The sequence below is a fragment of the Macaca thibetana genome, chromosome 20 (genome assembly GCF_024542745.1).
Source record: "Macaca thibetana thibetana isolate TM-01 chromosome 20, ASM2454274v1, whole genome shotgun sequence".
Classification (NCBI taxonomy): domain Eukaryota; kingdom Metazoa; phylum Chordata; class Mammalia; order Primates; family Cercopithecidae; genus Macaca; species Macaca thibetana.
The window spans coordinates 70506871-70529335 of NC_065597.1; the positions used below are offsets into that span (position 1 = coordinate 70506871).

The 22465-nt window shown below is 47.9% G+C and overlaps 1 long non-coding RNA gene across 1 annotated transcript; it reads right to left on the bottom strand.

The window, feature by feature from the left end:
- Nucleotides 1-411: 411 nt before the first annotated feature.
- Nucleotides 412-22465, bottom strand: LOC126944807 (uncharacterized). The gene is made up of 5 exons (XR_007722191.1): nucleotides 21767-22465; nucleotides 20961-21177; nucleotides 8930-9182; nucleotides 2274-2389; nucleotides 412-707 (listed from the first exon to the last, which is right to left on the bottom strand). It is a non-coding gene; the product is annotated as an uncharacterized LOC126944807 (long non-coding RNA).

Sequence of the window (22465 nt, forward strand, 5' to 3'; positions counted from 1 at the left end):
AACCAGATATACCATTTATTGAGCTGGGAAACATTTACTGTGCTTCAACATTAAAACAGCTTTTTGGCCACATGTGGTGGCTCATGCCTATAATCTCAGCACTTTGGGAGACCAAGACAGGAGGATTGCTTGAGCCCAGGAGTTCAAGACCAGCCTGGGCAACATAGCAAGACCCCATCTCTGCAAGAAATTAAAATAAAAAGTTAGCCAGGTGTGGTGGTGCACACCCGTGGTTCCAGCCACTCAGGAGGCTGAGGTGGGAGAATCGCTTGAGCCCAGGAGGTCAAGGCTGCAGTGGGTTATGACTGTGCCACTGCCCTCCAACCTGGGTGATGCAGTGACACCCTGCCCTCCACCCACAAACCAAGGAAAAGGCTTCTTAACCTCAGCTCTATTGACATTTAGGGCAGGATCATTCTGTATTGCATGGCGTTGTTCTGAGCACTGTGGGATGTTACCAGCTTTCCTGCCCTCTGCCAACTAGATGGATGCCATTGGCACCCTTCTCCCATTGTGACAACCAGAAATATCTCCAGACCCTGCCAAGTGCCTGCCGGGGGGCAAATTCACCCTCAGCTGAGAACCAGTGCCTTAACTATACACCATGTTGAACCCAGTACCTGGCTTCAGAAAATGTGCAGCAGGTTCCACAATCATCAGCTCCTTCAATTCTCTAAACACTGACAGCAAGTCAGGCAGGTTCCTTCCTGACAGGTGAGAAATCAGAGGCTGAAGTCACACAGGTGGGGAGAGGCAGGGCAGGATCCCAACTCAGCCCTGGATGGTTCCAGCAACTGGGTTGCCCATCCCTGCCCCTGCCATCCCCAGCCGCCCTCCTCCAGCCTCAGCCTTCATGTGTCTTTGGTTCTCATTAAGTAATCATTACAAACCCCTATGAATTTCAACCAGCTCCCAGCTTCCAGGCAACAGATATAGATCCTGAATATGTTGCTTTCCTGAAACAGACAGCACCCGGGACCCGGCAAACCACTGGCATTTGTCTTCAGTGGCTGGGCTCAAGCCGACCTCTGTCTGACTCCAGTGTGGAAAGGAATTATCCATAATAGAAAAAATAATGAATAAAAATTGGTGCTGCCAGCACCCAAAGACCTCATCAGATTCCAGGGGGTAGGCTGGACAAAAACTATGATAAAGGGGGTTCCCTCAAGCCAGCCACTTGTTAACTGCAGTTTAAAACAAGGGGGATTGGTGGTGAGGCGGGGTGATCCCTGTTTCACATCTGGGCTGCAGTACCATGCACAGGTCCAGTTAGCGTTCAGGTCCAAGAAGCCATGTAGACAGCCCTTCGAGCTGCCTAGACAGAGTCCTGGGGGTGCCAGAAACGTGGTAGTCCCAAGCAAGAAACAAAGCCGGCAGAGTCCAATCCCCCCGGCACAAGAGCCCTTCTAGGAGAGACTCCCTGAGACAGAGAGCTGACTTCACTGCCCAGATTCTCCCCGGGACACATGGCATCTCTGCAAAACCGAGCGGGTTGTACGCACTATGTGCCTGTGGAGGTGCACGGCGCAGACACCTCAGACTTCACCCAGGAGACAGGATCACATGACCCTCATCAGCTTTCCCTGCTGCTGATGAAGAGAAGTCTTCCTGGAGAGTTCTTTGAGAGGGCTCATGCTGTATTCCTTCTTTCACTCAGGGAATACTGTTTGAGCTTCTACTTTGGTCCAGGCAGTGGGAATGGTGGCCAACGATAGAACTCATGTGTCTTGGGAATGGTGCCATCTTCCCAGAGCTTGTCCCATGACATGGGGCTCAGGTCCCCTCCACTCTCTGATCCCATAGATCTTTTTGTGAGGATGGCTTCCTTTTCTCTGTAGTTCAGTCCAGGGAGAAGGATAAAAAGTCCCTTTTGGGAGGATGCTTTCACTGCTTCGCATCCTTTCTCTGACAGCTCAGGGAATCAGAAGACAAGGGAGATGACATTTGTTGTTGTTTTGTTGTTGTTTTGGAGACAGGGTCTTGCTCTATTGCCCAGGCTGGAGTGCAGTGGTGTGATCACAGCTCACCACAGCCTTGACCTTCTGGGCTCAAGCAATTCTCCTGCCTCAGCCTCCTGAATAGCTGAGACTACAAGTGTGTACCACCATGCCCAACTAATTTTTAATTTGTTTTTTTAGAAATGGGATCTCACTATGTTGCTCAGGCTGGTCTCAAACCCCTGGGCTCAAGTGATCCTTCTGCCTCGGCCTCCCAAAGTGTTAGGATTTCAAGTGTGAGCCCCCACACCCAGCCAAGACTGTGTTCTTACTCACATAGTATCCCACAAGACTTTCCCCATGCCCCAGCTCCTCCATGGCTCCTGGAAGGGGCTAAGCTTGTGAAGCTCCAGGTCACAGGGAGTCTCTGTTTTCCTCCAGGACATTCTTTCCTAGAAGCAAGGAGTCCAAAGGTGCCAGCAATTTGAATGAGGAAAAGGCTCAGGGAGAGAGGATTTTTAAAAACATTGGCCGTTGTCTCCAAATACCCTGCCTCATCATCTCTCCACTCCAGAAACGTTTCGCATGCTTACAAAGGGTGTTTGTTCTTCCTCTGAGTATTTGTCCCCAGCCCCACCTGCAAGAAGGTAGAAGTAGGGCCTCTGCCTGGGATCGTAACTCTCAAATACAAGGCAAGACCTGCCTCTCCTCCAACATCCCCAGGACTGAAGGACTGTGCAAGTCTGCATATGGATCGAGCTTCTCCCTCCCTTATCTGAAGGGACTTACTTCCTTCAAGAGACTTTTCTTCTTCCCACCTGGCTGCACGCCCCCACCCAGTCAGCCCCCAACCCATCTCTCCCCACCTCCATGCCACACAAGAGGGGCTTGACCACAGCGCCTGGAAGTTCCTTAAAAATGAATGGTGTGTCGGGCCGGGCGCAGTGGCTCACGCCAGTAACCCCAGCACTTTGGGAGGCCGAGGCAGGTGGATCACTTGAGGTCAGGAGTTCGAGACCAGCCTGGCCAACATGGTGAAACCCCGTCTCTATCAAAAACACAAAAATTAGCTGGGTGTGATGGTGCATGCCTGTAGTCCCAGCTACTTGGGGGGCTGAGGCAAGGGAATCACTTGAACCCAGGAGGCAGAGGTTATAGTGAGGCGAGATTGCGCCACTGTACTCCAGCCTAGGCGATAGAGGGAGACTCTGTCTCAAAAAAAAAAAAAGAAAAAGAAAAAAACATCAAATGGTGTGATTAGCACATGGTTAACTTATGATTTTTTAGAAATTGAATGATGTATTCATTGTCTAAGCTGCATAACGAATCAACACAAATTTAGCAGCTTAAAACACCCATCTATTACCTCTCCTTTCCCATGGGTCAGGAGTCTGGGGGTGCAGCTTTAGCTGGGTCCTCTGCTCAGGTTCTTACAAGGTTGTGATCAAGGTGTCGGCTGGAATTAGGGTCTCATATGAGGCTTGGGGTCTTCTCCCAACCTCACATGGTTGTTGGCAGAATTTATTTCAACTGTGGAACTCATGCGACTGGCTGCTTCAAAACCATCCGGGCGCGGTGGCTCACGCCTGTAATCCCAGCACTTTGCGGGGCTGAGGCAGGTGAATCACCTGAGGTCAGGAGTTCCCGACCAGCCTGGCCAACATGGTGAAACCCATCCCTACTAAAAATACAAAACTCAGCCATGCATGGTGGTGCACGCCTATAATCCCAGCTACTCAGAAGGCTAAGACAGGAGAATCGCCTGAACCCAGGAAGCAGAGGTTGCAATGAGCCAAGATCATGCCACTGCACTCCAGCCTGGGCGACAGAGTGAGACTCCATCTCCGGAAAAAAAAAAACAGCAGGAGGGAGTCTCTCCCCTCCAGACCCTCACTGAAGATCTCACCTGAAGGTGTCAGGCCCACCCTGAATAATCTCCCTTTTGATTACCTCGAAGCGAGCGAATTAGGGGCTTAGTTACGTCTGCAAAATCCCCTCAACTTTTCCATAGGTACAGATTAGAAGCAAGCCAGGGGTCCTGCCCACACTCCAGGGGAGAGGAGATGACACAAGGCATTTATCCAGGGCAAGAACCTAGGGGGGTCATCTCGGAATTCTGCCTTCCACAAATAGATCCTCGGTGGAGCTCACATGCCTGGGCGAGCACCAGCCTTTGTTTAAAGGCAACAGAGCATGGTGCCCCGGCTCAGATCTCCAGCAAGCCCCGAGAATGATGGTCCAGTCTGCACATGGGGGCTGGCTTTGAAGTAAGTCATCACATCTGTATTAGACCCTAGCTGTTGCTTAGGCAAAACTGATGATGATTTAGAAGAAGATGGAGAGAAGAGGAGAGTTCATTTAAAAATACTTATGTTCATTCCCTAGGGCTGCCACAACCAAGTACCACAAGCTGGGTGACTTGAAACAAGAGAAATTGACTGTCTTGTGGCTCTGGTGGCCAGCAGTCTGAAATGGAGGTGCCAGCAGGGCCACACTCCCTCCTGCACTTGTAGGGGAGTCCTGCCTTGCCTCTTCCTAGCTTCCCGTGGTCTCCTGGCAGTCTTCGGCATTCCTTGGTTTGCAGACTCATCAGTCCAATCTTCCGTCCGATCCATGGCCTTCTTCTCTGTGTCTCTGTGATTCAATGTGTCCTCTCCTCTTCTATAAGGACACCAGTCATTCACTTAGGGCCCTCCCTACACCAGGATGACTTCATTCTAATCAACAGCATCTGCAATAACCCTATTTCTTTTTTTTTTTTTTTTTTTTTTTTTTTTTTTTTGAGACAGAGTTTCATTCTTGTTGCCCAGGCTGGAGTGCAAGGGCACAACCTCAACTCACTGCAACCTCCGCCTCCCAGGTTCAAGCAATTGTCCTGCCTCAGCTTCCCAGGTATGCACCACCACCCAGCTAATTTTGTATTTTTAGTAGAGACGGGGTTTCTCTATGTTGGTCAAGCTGGTCTCCAGCTCCTGACCTCAGGTAATCCGCCCGCCCTGACCTCCCACAGTGCTGGGATTATAGGCATGAGTCACCGTGCCCGGCCTGCAATAACTCTATTTCTATATAAGGTCACATTCTGAGCTACTAGAATTTAGGATTTCAACATTCTTTGAGGGGGACTCAATTTAACCCATAAGAATACTATGTGGACCACACATGGTACCTCACACCTGTTATCCCAGCACTTTGGGAGGTTGAGGCAGGAGGATCATTGCTCAGGGCCTGGGGGGATACCAGGTGCATAAGAACACAGCCTTGGCTGGATGTGGGGGCTCACACCTGTAAGTTTGGGAAGCTAAGGCAGGGCGACTTCTTGAGCCCAGGAGCTTGAGGCCAACCTGGGTGACGTAGTGAGATCTCATTTCTAAAAAAAAAAAATATATATATATATATACACACATATATATATATAATTAACTGGGTATGGTGGTACCAGCCTACAGTCCCAGCTACTCAGGAGGCTGAAGCAGGAGGGTCGCTAGAGCCCAGAAGGTCAAAGCTGTGGCTAGCTGTGATTGCACCACTGCACTCCAGCCTGGGCAATAGAGCAAGACCCTGTGTCAAAAAAAAAAAAAAAACTCATCTCCCTTGTCTTCTGATTTCCTGAGCTGTCACAGAAAGGAAGCGAAGCAGTGAAAGCATCCCCCAAAAAGGGACTTTTCAAAACCAGCCTAAGCAACATAGCAAGACCTTGTCTCTAGAAAGTATTTAAATTTGAAGAAAAAAAAAAAAACAGTACTATGGCATAGTTGACAGCTACAGGTGTGGCTACATCCAGGTCCTCAAACTATATCATCAGAATGGCCCCTCACCCTCCCGTCGCTTTCCGTTTTACTTTAAGTGTGAACATGAAACTCCCAAGATTATCTCTCCTTCGGCTCATCTGCTTCTCAGACCCAATCCGTGTGGCCAGGGTGGTGAAAGGATACTGACATCCAGGCTGGGACCACATGCCCCAGCCCCACATCAGGGTGGGGAATGGCCGGTCCCACACATGCCATGGGGGACTAGTGACTCCTCGGTGGATAATCGGGGACTGTCGTTGGAGAGGAGTGACAGAAGAAAGGCTGACACACTGCGGTGTATCTCCTGCACCAGCCTGGGCCCCGATGTCTTGAGAACGGGGGTTTGCAGTCTGATGGAAGGCAATTCCAACTCCATCTGCGGGGCTGCCTGCAGTACATGGACCCCCCACTGGATGTGCTGACCACATGTGCAAACAGCCACCTCCCAGCCCTGCTCCCTACAGTCCCCCTGAACCCTGTCAAAATTCCCCTCAGTTCTCAGCAAGATTAAAAGCAATGATGAGGGTGAGCAGCTCATTCTGCTATTTTAAATCTCTCGATTCCGTCTACTCTCCAGAACTCTGTACTTAATGCTCCATCACTGGTAATGACAATGAACATTTTCACAATCTCGGTGACGGAGGACCAGTTAAAATAAGTTATGCTACAGAAACTAAAGAAATCCCGTCAAACAAATGGTGTGTAATAGAAAGTCTTAGGGCAGCTGTGTATAGTTTCTCCCCCAATGAATCAATTGAAAATGAGAAGCTCTTACCGCCATGTTCCGGGCAGAAGCTATCAAAAGTGTAAGCCATGGTATTATAATTTGATGATTTTACCTCCGTCAAATGGATATGGCCCAGGGGTGAAAAGTGGATGCTCTGTAACTAGATGATGGTCAAGAGTTATAAAAATGAGGTCCTCTCTGTTCAACATTTCTCCTTTCTTGAAAGGACACTCAATGTCATGCTCCTGGCCTCTAATGGCCAGAAATAAAGCTTCTCCCAGTTCCAGAGCACCCCAGGGCAACCCCAAAACCAGAGCAACTACTTATAGCCATGTAGACTATGTACTGTGCAATTCCTGGGGTGGCATTTTCATAAATATGTGGGTGGCACCCCCTGGAGGTGTGCAATGCACAACTTGCAGAAATGGTAAGTCATCGTATCCCAAAGTCCACCAAGAAGAGGTAAACAAAATTCCCATCAATGTTGTCGTCAGTCATGAGTCTGCCTTTTCTTCATGGGATGGAGAAAAAACAATTTGGCCAAATGTGCTTGGATGATCTCTAAGATGCAATCACGGTCTGTCACTTTCAGTACTATTGACATTTGGGGCTGGATCATTATTTTGTCTTAGTGGGGGTTGTCCGGAGCATTGTAGGATGTTCAGCAGCAGCCCTGGCCTCTACCAACTAGATGCCAGTAGCACCACCTCCTCCAGCTGTAACAACCAAAATTGTCTCCAGACATGGCCACATGTTCTCTGGGGAGCAAAATCATCCCCTGGTTGAGAAGCCCTGAAGTAAAGACATGATACGCAGATCACAGGTAAGTAAGAGAGCCTAAGGGCCACACATGTGATGCTGCACCCATGACAAAGAGAGTCTTACAGAGGTGAGAGAGGTGGACAGAGAGAAAGGAAATGGAGTTCCTGCTGCCGAGAGCAACAGATGCCAACTAGATGTTGTTGGAAACTGAGTTAAAAGATGCTAAGAAGCCATCAGCTCCCATCCTGCCCTCCAGGGACGACGCTGCCGAAAAAGGCCTGGAGAGCAGCAAAGCCCCCAACACAGGTGCACTGAGCAAAGAAACCACACATTGAGACAAAAAAGACATTCCCTCGAAGACCAGTCATTTCCAAGAGGGGAGAAAAAGCGGAGTCACGGAAAACAATTGAGGCTGGGTACAGCAACTCACACCTGTGATCCCAGCACTTTGGGAATGCTCCCAGGCGGAGATGGGAGGATTACTTGAGCTCATGAGTTCAAGACCAACCTGGGCGACATAGCAAGACCTTGCCTCTACAAAAAGTGAAAAAATTACCCAGGCGTAGTGATACATGCCTGTGGTCTCAGCTACTCGGGAGGCTCAGGTGGGAGGATCGCTTGAGCCCAGGAGGTACAGGCTGCAGTGAGCTGGGATCGCACCACTGCGCTCCAGCCTGGGCTACAGCATGAGATCCTGTCTCAAAAGAGAAAAAAAATTAAAGAAAATTAAGGCCGGGCACGTTGGCTCATGCCTGTAATCCCAGCACTTTGAGAGGCTGAGATGGGCAGATCACGAGGTCAGGAGATCAAGACCATCCTGGCTAACATGGTGAAACCCTGTCTCTACTAAAAATATAAAACATTAGCTGGACATGGTGGTGGGAGCCTATAGTCCCAACTACTCTGGAGGCTGAGGCAGAAGAATGGGGTGAACTCAGGAGGCGGAGCTTGCAGTGACCAAGATCACACCACTGCACTCCAACCTGGGCGACAGACCGAGACTCTGTCTCAAAAAAAAAATAAAGAAAATTAAAAAATTTTTTGAGACCAAGTCTCACTCTGTTGCCCAGGCTGGAGTGTAATGGTGCAATCTCGGCTCACTGCAACCTCCGCCTCCTGGGTTCAAGTGATTCTCATACCTCATCCTCATGCCTCAATATGACTACAGGCTTGTTGTCACCGTGCCTGGCTAATTTTTGCATTTTTTAGTAGAAACGGGGTTTCGCCATGTTGTCCAGGATGGTCTTGAACTCCTAGGCTCAAGCAATCTACACACCTCGGCCTCCCAAAATGCTGAGATTACAGGCATGAGCCACCGTGCCCAACCTCTAACTTTTCATTATGGAAATTTCCCACATGCACAAAAAGTAGGGAGAGAATTGTTCCATGAACCCCGCTGCACCCATCATCCCACTGCAAGAACTTGTCAACATTTCGCCAGTCTCATTCCAGTTCCCACTTTTCTTTTCCTTGTTGCTATTTTAGAATATTTTAAAGCAAATTCCAGACATGTCATTTCACCCACATCCATGACACACCAGGGTGCATTCTTGATGTAAGGGTTTTGTTTTGTTTTATAACCCCCATGCCATTGCCACAGTGAATAGATTTAACATGAAGAAACTAAGGTTCTTGCAGGTGGAGAAAAGATCTAATTACCACCTTAAAGCCTCTCCTACTAGCGCTTCTAAGATCTGAACATGTATGCAAATCACCTGGGCATCTTGTTAAAACGCAGATTCTGGCCCAGCAAGTCCTCCCGGGTGAGCCCGGAGAGTCTTCAATTCCAAAAGCTCCAGGTGACGCAGTGCTGCGGCTCCATGGATCACACAAGAGGAAGGGTCGGCCCAACACCCACAGCAACTGGATGCAAAGTCCTGACTGTTCCTGATTGCAGGGCCTTCAGTGAACGGGGAAGCTGGGGATCACTTGGGAAAGAAGGGAGGTTTTTCGTACCAGCTCCAGGCCCTGTAGAACTGCCAGGGAATAACAGACACAAGGTCAGCAAAGTCCAACCAACAGCACGAGCGCATTCATATTCCACAGCCCCTGCAGCAAAGACCCATGAAGTGGGTGGCTTCAAACAATGTCTGGGCCGGGTGCTGTGGCTCACACCTAAATAATCGCAGCACTTTGGGAGGCCGAGGTGGGTGGATCACTTGAGGCCAGGAATTCGAGACCAGCCTGGCCAATACGGCTAAACCTCGTCTCTACTAAAAATACAAAAATTAGCCGTGCATGGTGGCGGGCAACTGTAGTCCCAGCTACTTGAGAGGCTGAGGCAAGAGAATGGCTTGAGCCCAGGAGGTGGAGGTTGCAGTGAACTGAGTTCATGCCACTGCGCTCCAGACTAGGCAACAGAGCAAGGCTCTATCTTAAAAAAAAAAAAAAAAAAAAAAAAAAAAAAAAAAAAAAAAAAAAACATGTCTGGAGGCCAGAAGTCCAAAATCAATCAAATGTCAGCAGGACCATGCTCCTTCAGAGTTCTAGGGGAGAATCCATTCCTTGCCTCTTCCAGCTTGTAGAGGCTACTAGAATTCCTCACCTTGTGGCCGCATGATCCAATCTCAGCGGTCACCTAGCCTCCTCCTCTTCTGTCTGGGTCTCCTCCCCTGGAGGAAGACCGCCCTTTTTTTTTTTTTTTTGAGACAGAGTTTCACTCACGGCCCAGGCTGGAGTGCAATGGCACGATCTCAGCTCACTGCAACCTCTTCCTGGGTTCAAGCAACTCTCCTGCCTCAGCCTCCCGAGTAGCTGGGATTGCAGGCATGTGCCACCATGCCTGGCTAATTTTGTATTTTTAGTAGAGATGGGGTTTCTCCATGTTGGTCAGGCTGGTCTCGAACTCCTGACTTCAGGTGATCCACCCGCCTCGGCCTCCCAAAGTGCTGGGATTACAGGCGTGAGCCACTGCGCCCAGACAAGAGTGTCCTCTTATAAGGACACTTGTCTTTAGATTTACAGCCTACTTAAAATACTCCAGGATAATCTCATCCCAAGATCCTTAATTACATCTGCAAAGACCCTTTTTCCAAATAATGCCACATCCACAGATTCTAGGCACAAGGATCTGAATATCTCTTGTGCGAAGCCACCATTCAGCTCACTACGCTAGAAATAGGAAAAACAACAAAGTAACACAAGGCACAGAAGAAAGAACAGATGCAGCTTGTGTGGCAGTGGCCATGAAGGCAGGCTGGGTAAAACTGTGTTAACAGAACCCCCAGATGGAACTGAAGTGTGGCCGTCTGCTCCCAGCTATTCAGAGAAGGTTTCTGTTTTCGACAGCAGAGTAAGAGAAGAGGTGGGAAGTGAGATAGCCCATTCTCTGTTGGCCTAATTCCTAAGGAATCGTGCCTCTGCCTTCAGGCCATTCTCAAGTCTTGTTCAAGGATAAAATGATTTATTGATGCTGTAATTAAAAAAGCAATGCCAACAGAAGCAGCGTCAGTATTTTTCATTTGTACTTACACATGAGCAAGAGCAGTTTAGGGAAACGGGTGCCTTCAGGTTCTATTTTATCCGTCTAGAAAAGGGCTGCCTTCTTGGAATGCTAGTCCTGGGGAGAAGCCTTGTTGCTATAGCAGGAATTGATACAGTTTTAAATTCCGATTTGTACACGGAGCTACCTGTCCTCGTTTTAAGCACTTCTGGTTTGTTCTGGGTTCGGTGGGTAAGCAATGAGTAGAACTCTGGGGAGGAGGATTTGGGGCGAGCGTAGTTTTCATGCCCCGAGGGAGCTGTTTTTCCCCCCTCCGTGTCTGGACCGCGATTCAGAATGGGCTTCTCTGCTCACAATGGGAGTGCTGGGCTGATTTAAGGCGGGTAATTGACTTCAGTTGGTGGCTACTTTTATACTAGCTGCTTAACGAGCTATTTTCTTCATTAGTTTCGGGCACGTGAGCTTAATGAAGCCTTGGACCTCCCAAATTACAAGGAAAATATATAGCTCCTATGGTAAGTTAGTTCAAAGGAGTTAGTGAACGAACACAGTAGGGCCACAAATTATTGTTAAAGAATTGTTAAAGACGTGAATGCATGAAAGTGTATCTATGTCCAAATGAACTCTCTGCAATTATACTGTTCCACCTGAAAATTAGTAGATAGAAATTCAGCAAATGCTTGGACAGGGGAGACTCTCAGAAGTATTCTGACTAAGTAGCATGGTTTCTTTTCATATCACTAAAGTAATCTTTTCCCAAATTCACTCTGGAATAAATCTTATGATACCTACTTGTTCTGATTGTACTTAACCACCAGCAAATAAGGTGGGGGCAGTGGTAAGGGGAGCTGTTGAATTAAAGTAAACATTTGTTGAATACCTACTGAGGATAAAGCCCTGTGCTTTGTGCCAGGGAGATTCCAGAATAAATGAGGCAGAGACCTACTCTCAGGAAGCTTGCAAACTAATGGAGAAAACACATTTGCAGGCAATTACTTGCAGTATAAGAGAAAATGAGGCCGGGTACAGTGACTCACACCTGTAATCCCAGCACTTTGGGAGGCCGACGTAGGTAGATCACTTGAGGTCAGGAGTTCAAGACCAGCCTGGCCAACATGGCAAAACTCTGTCTCTACTAAAAATACAAAAAAAAAAAAAAAAATTAGCCAAGCTTGATGGTGTGCACCTGCAATCCCAGCTACTTGGGAGGCTGAGGCACAAGAATCACTTAAACCCAGGAGGTGGAGACTGTAGCGAGCCAAGATCCCACCACTGCACTTCAGCCTAGGCAACAGAGTGCAACTCTGTCAAAAAAAAAAGGAAATAAGATTGGTGCTGAATGGGAAATCTAAGCAGGATGGATTGGCAGGAGAGCGCCGATTTGCCCAGCTCCAATGCAACTTTTCACAGCCATGACGATATTGCAGGGACGCCCATTCCTCATGGAATCTGAAGCCCCATGAAGGCTTGAGTCTGGAGACTGGTTCAGTCTTGACTTTAAGATCAGGGGATACAAGGAATGATCTGCATCTATCCCAGGCCAATAGTCCACCCAAAACTCTAGATCTGAGATGATGAGAAAAAGCAAGTCATGAATCATGTCAGCCATTTCATCATCATCATCATCATCATCATCATCATCACCATCAAAAACAAAAGACAGACCTATCACCGTCTTGTGTGCCTGGCTCTCGTCTTAGTTCAAAATATGGAAGTAGGCCGGGCGCGGTGGCTCAAGCCTGTAATCTCAGCACTTTGGGAGGCCGAGACGGGCAGATCACGAGGTCAGGAGATCAACACCATCCTGGCTAACATGGTGAAACCCCGTCTCTACTAAAAAAAATACAAAAAACTAGCTGGGCATGGTGGTGGGCACCTGTAGTCCCAGCTACTCAGGAGGCTGAGGTAGGAGAATGGCATAAACCCGGGAGGCGGAGCTTGCAGTGAGCTGAGATCTGGCCACTGCACTCCAGCCTGGGCGACAGAGCGAGACTCCGTATCAAAAAAAAAAAAAAAAAATATATATATATATATATATATATATATTTATATATACACACACACACACATATAGAATTAAATTCTATGACCAGCAAACAAGCACCAAAATAGCTCTTGTCACTCTTGTCTGCCACCATGTAAGACATGCCTTTTGCCTTCTGCCATGATTTTGAGGCTTCTTTGGCCACATGGAACGGTGAGCCCAGTAACCTCTTTTTCTTTATAAATTACCCAGTCTTGAGTAACAAAACAGTGGTTTGTCCACAACATCAATGAACAATGCTATCTCTTGTTTCCAAGTGCGTATCATTTGAGAGGTTTGGATAAACAACAACCTAAAATAAATAAGCACTAAACAAACTCAGGGTCACATAACCCTTGTGGTGAGGTAACTGACAATGGGTACAACTGGGACAGTTTACTGTTAAATCACTTCTATCTACATGTGCCCAAGCAGTGAGATACTTGGTTTTAATCCTAAAAAATCATGGTGCACATTTATTCCTGCCTTCCAAATGGGCTCTAACGTCACCTCCTCAGGGAAGCCCTCTTTTCTTGCTTCTACTCTGCTTTTTTTCAGCATTTAGTAGAACATCAGTCATCATCCATACCTGGGAACAATGATTGTAAGAAACAGAAACCCATTTGCATGAGCTCGAGGAAAAGGAGCACAGCTTATCTCTAACGGGCAAACTCATGGGCATGGGAAACAAATGAGAGGCCATGAGAGAATGAAAACTGCAGTTACAGAAACCAAAATTCCTCTTTCTGGCTCTCAGAAGCCCATGGTTTTGTTTTTGTTTTTATTTTTTTGAGACGGACTCTCGCTCTGTCACCCAGGCTGGAGAGCAGTGGCGTGATCTCGGCTCACTGCAAGCTCCACCTCGCGGGTTCACGCCATTCTCCTGCCTCAGCCTCCGAGGAGCTGGGACTACAGGTGCCCGCCACTACGCCCCGGCTAATTTTTTGTATTTTTAGTAGAGATGGGGTTTCACTGTGTTAGCCAGGATAGTCTCGATCCCCTGACCTCGTGATCCACCCGCCTCGGCCTCCCAACGTGTTGGGATTACAGGCGTGAGCCACGGCGCCCGGCCGCCCATGGTCTTTCTTATCGGCCCTGTGGACTTTCTTATCTCTGCTTCTCTCACTCACAACCAATTTTCCTTTTTTGCTGGTGGCCCATCATGGCAGCCAGCAGAGCCCACCACCCCCTGATCAGTTAGTTACTGGATGTCTTGATAGAAGGAGAGGGAGGAAGAAAGAGAGGGAGGGAGGGAGGGAGGGAGGGAGGGAGGAACGGAGGGAGAGAAATTGGGTTTCTGGCCGTCCAGTTGAGTGTAGGGAGGGGGAGTACCATGGTACAAATATGGCACCAAGACCTGCTTTCCAGCATGGCCAGTGAGTAGGGAAATTGAGGGAAGGTACCTGCAAACACAGCAGACATCTCAGAACATGCTCTCTGTTCTTAGTTCTCTCTCCTGCCTTCTCCTAGATTGTAAATATCACAACACAATCTAGGATAGTACCTGACTCAAAATATTTGAGAAAGAGAAAAAGGAAGGGATTAGATCAAACTCTGGACTTCATGGTTTCCTAAATTCACTCTGCAAGTTTTTGGTTTTTTATTTGTTTGTTTTTTCAGATGGAGTCTCGCTCTGCTGCCCAGGCTGGAGTGCAATGCCATAGTCTTGACTCACTGCAACCTCCACCTCCCAGGTTCAAGCAATTCCCCTGCCTCAGTCTCCTAAGTAGCTGGGATTACAGGCACACACTGCCGCACCAGTTAATTTTTGTATTTTTAGTAGAGTCGGGGTTTTGCCATGTTGGCCAACCTGGTCTCGAACTCTTGACCTCGTGATCCACCCACCTCGGCCTCCCAAAGTGCTGGGATTACAGGTGTGAGCCACCATGCCTGGCTGACTCTGCAAGTATTTAAGAAATGAATGAATATCGGTCCCTGAGAATCAAAAGAAAGGCATTGAATCTCCATTAAGTTTAATCATGGTCAGCAGTTGCGGGGTGTCCTGGGTTTGGGATCAGTGGGATGAGGAACAAGCAGGTTCTCCAAACCACCACGCAGGAAGGGGAGGTGTTAATTAGGCCAAAGATGACGGGCGGGGTACATGCCTGGGTTTCAAACAGCTTATGCCAGGCCTAAAAACAGACGCTGAGGCAGAAGCTCTATTAAGCAAATTCATGACACAGTGGAGGGGGTCGAAAAGTTTAATATTGCTAAGAAGAATCCAAATATTGATCATGCAATATGTTATCACACCATCTCCAGCTACAATCCAGGCTTCCTTTACCATGAGGAAGAAGAGATTTGTGGACCTGACCTAACCCTCCAAATTGTAAGGTCCCTGACAGTGGGCTCGTGACATCTACGTTTTATAAATGTGGCATAAAGGCTCACGCTGGCTGTCATGTGGCCCAATCCCAGTTCGATGCTGCATTCAAAGAACCATCATTCCAGCATCCAAGCATACTTAAAGGCAATTGAAATGTTTACCGCCGTCCCTCAAGACAAACACCAAAGAAAAATTATTTTCAAAATGCACAGCAACACTTCTTAAAATCTTATTTCCCCTTTTCTTTCTCTCTCTCTTCCACAATCCCAGGAGTTTCCCAGGAGCAAAACTGTCATAAAGACCCAGGAACAAAATGATTAATGACTTCACTATATCTGATTCTGATTTAGTTGGTTTAGAGTGGTGTCTGGGCATACGTATTTTTTAAAATCTCGCTGGGCACAGTGGCACATACTTGTAGTCTCAGCTACTCGGGAGGCTGAGGCAGAAGAATCACTTGAGTCCAGGAATTTGAGTCCAGCCTGGGCAACATAGCAAGACCCTGTCACTGAAAAAAAAAAAAAAAAAATAGCAGCCGGGCGCGGTGGCTCAAGCCTGTAATCCCAGCACTTTGGGAGGCCGAAACGGGCGGATCACGAAGTCATGAGATCAAGACCATCCTGGCTAACACGGTGAAACCCCGTCTCTACTAAAAAATACAAAAAAACTAACCGGACGAGGTGGCGGGCGCCTGTAGTCCCAGCTACTCGGGAGGCTGAGGCAGGAGAATGGCGTGAACCCGGGAGGCGGAGCTTGCAGTGAGCTGAGATCCGGCCACTGCACTCTAGCCTGGGCGACACAGCGAGACTCCGTCTCAAAAAAAAAAAGCAAAAACAAATCTCTCTCAGCTGCAGTCAGGGTTGATAACTAGTGATCAGATGACTGTGGGAGCCGACCTTCACAATGGCCCTTAACGTTCCCACCTCGCGGTATTATTCATTGTGGAATCTGTCTTAGCTGGTCCTCAATTGGGCCTGATACCAGGCCCTGCCTTGAGAGGCTAGTCCCACCTCCTACCCCACATATGGTTTCACACTTACTTTCAAGACTGGCCTAAAAATGTAAAATGTACTTGTTTTGACCTTTTTTCCAATGAAACAACTATTCTAAACGCTCATTTAGGATGGTTAGGGAAATTTGAACACTGGCTAAATATTAGAAGATATTTGCTTCAAATTAACCCAGCTTGGTAATGAGATAATGGCGACTGAGGCTGGTGATAGGCACAGAGGGGTTCATTATCAAATAGAAACAAGTGGAAGAAACGAAATCTTTTCCATAACAATAATTTAAGGTAAAAACGAAAACGTATTGAGTGCATAAAAAGAATCTATGGTCTCATAGGCATTAGCTCCCACTGGCCATGTAAGGGATAATTTGAACATCAAAAATAAAAGTAACGGCCAGGCGCAGTGACTGATGCCTGCAATCCCAGCACTTTGGGAGACCGAGGTACGTGGATCACTTGAGCCCAGGAGTTTGAGACCAGCCTGAGCAACACAGTGAGACCCCATCTCTAGAATAAATAAATATAAATATAAGTGACTAGAATTAATTGTAGAACATCAACTCTATTTGAGTCTATAAAGATGACTGGTGGAGGGGGGCAGTGGGGAGAAGGAGAAAGAGAATATATTTGTGATCTAGATTATTTTCCTTAGTTTTGAGAGAATCTTCAGGTCTCGGGTCTTCTAGTTCAGTATTTATTTTTATTTTTTATTTATTTATTTATTGTTCTTTTTGAGATGGAGTCATACTCTGTCACCAGACTGGAGTGCAGTGGTGCTATCTCGGCTCACTGCAACTTCCACCTCCCAGGTTCAAGCAATTCTCCTGCCTCAGCCCCCTGGGTAGCTGGGACTACAGGTACCAGCCGCTGCACCCAGCTAATTTTTGTATGCCTTGTAGAGAAGGTGTTTCACCATGTTAGTCCAGGCTGGTCTTGAACTCCTGACCTCAAGTGATCCGCCTGCCTTGGCCTCCCAAAATACAAGGATTACAGGCATGAGCCACCACACCCAGCCTATTTTCCTTAGTTTTCCTTAGTTTCCTTAGTTTTGGGTCCCTGGTTGTTCCAGCCCTCATATCTCCAACTTTGATGCACTGAGGACCTTGTTGAAATGCAGGTTCTCATCTGGGAGGCTCAGTGGACCAGCAAATCTGCATTGGTTTTGGAAGCTCACCCTGAGTAGCAAGCTTCAGTGAGGCCCAGGCAGACCCCTGCCTGCCAAGCCCCTCTCAGCTGGGCTTAACTCTGGCTCTCTCCTGCCAGGGTTCCTCCCCTCAAAATAGAAGCTATTTTCAAAGAGCCTCTTGGAAAAAAAGGTCCTGTTTTAAAATTGGGGTGTTCAGGATTGGCCATCTGCTCACCGTGGGGTTTTAAGGCCTTTGCCCAGACCCCTGCAACCAACTTAGAACTGACATTTTTACCTTTGAAGGCCCCACTCCACACCATATTAAATTCATTGAAATCAACCCCCATTACAGGCATATCTCAGGCACCATGCCCTCAGAACGGAGTTGCAGCTGACCACTTGACAATGTTGCAAAGCATTAAACATGCATTCATTTCAGCCTTGCAGTTTTCATATTTAGGAGCCCACTGTCTTAGGTCTAAAGCATTCATGTCCAAGCATTGTTATGGGCCCCAGACACTATGCTTCCCAGCCTTAATGGCCTCTGCAGTGCTGGTTCCGACTGCCCCACCCCTGGGTTCTGGCCGGCTAGCCCAGGCCACCTCACTGCTCCCCCATTCAAGTGTGCCTTAGATGTGTGGTTTCCAAACTCATCTACACTTTGGGGTCACCTGGGACTTTTTAAGTGTTCCAACACCAGACCACACCCCAAAACAATTAAACTTCAACTTCTGGAACGGGACAGAGCACCTGTTTTTTGTGTTTTTGTTTTGTTTTGTTTCTGAGACAGAGCCTCGCTCTGTTACCCAGGCTAGAGTGCAGTGGTACAATCATAGCTCACTATAGCCTCCAACTCCTGGGCTCAAGCAGCCCTCCCACTTCAACCTCCAGGGTAGCTGGGATCACAGGCGGGCACCACAATGCCGGGCTAATGATTGCATTTTTTTTTTTTTTGAGACAGAGTCTTTCGCCCGGCCTGGAGCACAGTTTTTTTTTGAGACAGAGTCTCGCCTCCCTGGGATTACAGGGCATGCTGAGTACCCACAGTGGTGCTGAGACCTCGCTCTGTCGCCCGGGCTGGAGTGCACAGCTCACTGCAATCTCCGCCTCCCGGATTCACGCCATTTCTGCCTGCCTCCCGAGTAGCTGGGACTACAGCCTCCTGATTTTTTAGTACTGGGATTTAACAGTCTCGCTCCTGACCTCATGATCCGCCCGTCTGCCATCCCAAACCCAGCTAATTTTTTGTGTTTTAGTAGAGACGGGGTTTCACCGTGTTGCCCAGGCTGGTCTCGAATTCCTGAGCTCAGGCAATCCGCCAGCCTCAGCCTCCCAAAGTGCTGGGATTACAGACATGAGCCGCTGCACCCAGGGTTTAAATTTTTTATAGAGACAGTATCTCCCTATGTTCTCCAGGCTGGTCTCAAACTCCTGGGATCAAGCGATCCCCCCGCCTCAGCCTTCCAAAGTGCTGGGATTACAGGCATGAGCCGCCATACCTGGCCATCAGCATCTGTATTTTTTGAAGCACAGATGAGTTTGAGAACTACTGCCCTAGACCGAGCTTGGTTTCCTAGCCCTGTCTGACCATGAGATTCTGCTGGGCTTCTTTTAAAAACACAGCTCCCCAGGCTCCTGCCCAGGTAATTCTGATTCATTAGGTCTGGGGTGGGCCCTGAAATGTGCATTTTTACCAGGTCCCTCTGGGTGGATCAGACTAAGGCCAGTTTGGGATCTGAGACCTTGGAGATCATTCCCCAGCTTCCCTCCCAACCCAGTTCCCAGTTGGCCCACCTCACCCAGGCTGTTTCACATCTGACTTCACAGATGACACCTGAGAGGGAAGCCCCAGCCATCACAATGTGAGAACATTCTCCAATGATGAGGAAATGCCAAATATGTTTTAAAACTCATTCAGGATCAGCGTTCACCTTAAACTTGACAGACTCCGAGAACGGGCTGGCCACGTGCTGTGCACAACCCTTAGTGCTCTTCTGTGACTAGTATTTGGATAATTGATTGTTGGAAGCTCAGGAAGCCTCTGTCTCTCAGAGGGGTGGAAGTTAACTTCCTCATTTCTGAGGCAGGGAAGAAAATGAGGATACCCTGCCTTTTGCTAGACTGAATACTGTCCTCCAAAAATTCACATTCACCAGGAATCCCAGAAGGTGACCTTATTAGAAAATAGGCGTGGGGCGTGGTGGCTCACGCCTGTAATCTTAGCACTTTGGGAGGCTGAGGCGGGAGGATCACTTGAGGTCCAGAGTTTGAGACCAGCCTGGCCAACATGCCAGGTTTCAACTCTTGTTTCTAGCAGTATTAAAACATGATCACTAATCCATGAAGGAGACGAGGTTTCAAGGTCTGATGAAAAGATGGTAAAGAGTTAGTTGACTAGGAGTGACTAGGAATGGGAAGAAAACCCATGACACTACTTAGAGGAAAGAAGACAAATGAGCATAGAGGTGACTAAGCAGACAGAAAGGACGTGGAAGAAGCGTGTTTGGCCCTGTCTCTGCATTTCTTCCCTTGCATTAGTAACTCCCCTGATGACTTGGATGAATCTTCTCTTCCAGAGCATCCAGTGTTCCCTTTCTGTCCATTTCTCCTTTCCCAGGGCCCACATAGTCTAGGAAACCATGCTCTGCAGGCTTCTCATATCTTTCTTTCCTTAATCAGCCCCTAGCATCTCCATGTAACCCATATACACCCAGAGCTCCACATGTCCCAGTCTTTGCACTGCAGTGAATTCAAAGAAAGGTAGACTCTAGCCAGGCGCAGTGGCTCACACCTGTAATCACAACTTTGGGAGGCTGAGGCAAACGGCTCACTTGAGCTCAGGAGTTCAAGACCACGCCTGGCCAACATGGTGAAACCCCATCTCTACTAAAAATACAAAATTTAGGTGGGCGTGGTGGTACATGCCCAGTAGTCCCAGCTAGTGGGGAGGCTGAGGCAGAAGAATTGCTTGAGCCCAGGAGGCAGAGGCTGCAGTGAGCTGAGATTGCACCACTGCACTCCAGCAGCCTAGGCAACAGAGCAAGGCCCAGTCTCAAAAAAAACAAAAAGACAAAACTAAACCAAAAAAAAAAAAAGGTAGACTCCAATAGGAAATTTTCAGTCAAAAGCAATTCAAATACTCAGTCAACCCAGTTGTATCTCAGTTCTTTATTATATATGAAAACTTATTCTGTCCCGATTCCCTAATTTAGTTTTCTTTCTCTTTTTTTTTTTTTTTTTTTTTTTTTTTTGAGACAGGGTCTCACTCTGTCACCCAGGCTGGAGTATAGCGGCACAGTCATGGCTCACTGCAGCCTCGATCTCCTGGGCTGAAGTGGTTCTCCCACCTCAGCCTCCCAAGTAACTAGGACTACAGGTGCATGCCACCACGCTCAGCAACTTTTTGTATTTTTTGTAGAAATGGGGTCTCACTATGTTGGCCAAGCTGGTCTTGAACTCCTGGGCTCAAGAAGTCCACCTGCCTCAGCCTTTCAAAGTGCTAAGATTACAAGCATGAGCCACGGCACCTGGCAGATTCTTTAGTTTTCTTTTTCTCTTTGCCCATTGCCTGGATTCTATAGGCAGAAGGAAAACCCAGGGACTGACAAGGTAGGCAAGACTCTTTCCTCTTCAAAATGTAAATTGGTTCAAGGGGTACCAAAACTGAAACATGCTTATAACTTACCATCTTTTCTTCCTGCCCCTTCAACCTCTTGAGCAATGAGAAAAGGCACTGAGCTCTTTCTTTGGTGACACGTAGCCTGTGCCCTCAAAGAACATTGACACCCCGGCAACATCCATTCGAAGAGCTTATCCGTACCTCCCCTCCTTTATCCCCAAGGTCACGGGGTCAAAGATCACGGAGTCATTCACAACATGATGTTTAACCCCGAGATGCTCCGGAAGTACTCCTTCAAGATGACTCAGAAGAAGACCGAGTGGTGAGACAATGGTGTTCTCTCTCTCTGGATCACCGCCCAGAGACAAGGGCTGCTGGAGACCGTGGCTTCCCTGGCAGCTGCCTCTCATTCCTGCGCCTGTGGGACGAGAGTTCGAAGCTGTGTGACCTTGATCAAGTTACTTACCCTCTCTAAGCATATGTTTCCCTAAATGTGAAATAGGGATGATGGTGATATGTTTATTTCACAGATTTGATAGAAGGAGTAAATGAGAGATGCATCAAAAGCAGTGGGTACAGGGTCAATGCTTAGTGAGCTTTCTCTTTTCTTATCAATAGACAGGTCTCCATGAGGACAGAGGCTGGCTTCGTCTTGACTGTAGCCTCAGGGCTGGCCACAGTGTCTGCACCCAGCAGGACTTGAGTAAATAATCTGTTTATATACTAACCACAGACTTAGGCATAAAAGCCCTTTGGAAGAAAGTTGACCATTTCGTGCACCTTCAGACTATGAAGAGCAATGATGACAACATTAGCTTGAGAGGGTCTCAGTGCCCATCTGTCACCACTGTGAAAAGGCAGAAACCAGAGCTGTGTGTTTAACTCCCAGTCCCAAAACCTGTTGGTTTTGCTTTATCACTATGACCTTCCAATGCCATCCCTTTAGAATGGGGCCTCCCTCTTCTTCCCCAAGGTACCAGCCTTCACCCCAGACCTATCCTTATTACCTGGTGCCTCCTCTCTGTGCTCTGAGCCCATGCTGTGCTTGTCAGACAGCAACATGGGAGAATACAGCAGCGCAGAATGCAGGCTGCAGAGTTAGATTCCCCAGAACAGGATCTCAACCGGCTCCATCCTTCCTCAGCTGGGCGACCGTGGCCAGTGACTTTGCTCTCTGTGCCTGAGTTGCTCCATCTGTGAAATGAAGATTGTCATAGTCCCTGCTTCAAAGAGTCACTGGGAGGATTAACTGAGAAAAGGCAGGGAAGGCGCTTGGAACTAAATGCTCAAAAAAAGTCCATCTGACCAGGCGCGGTGGCTCACACCTATAATCCCAGCACTTCAGGAGACCGAGGCAGGCAGATCACTTGAGGTAAGGAATTCAAGACCAGCCTGGCCAAAATGGCAAAACCCAGACTCTACTAAAAATACAAAAATTAGCCAGGCATGGGGGCAGGCACCTGTAATCCCAGCTACTTGGGAGGCTGAGGCACGAGAATCGCTTGAACCCGGGAGGCAGAGGTTGCAGTGAGCCGAGATGGTGCCACTGCACTCCAGACTGGGCAACAAGAGCGAAACTCTGTCTCAAAAAAATAAAAAATAAAAAAATTTTTTAAAGTCCATCATTCTTATTAATGGAGGCCAAATTATCTCAGTGCTTCTTTGACTGATCAGTACACTGCAAGCCAGTGTTATCCAATAGACCA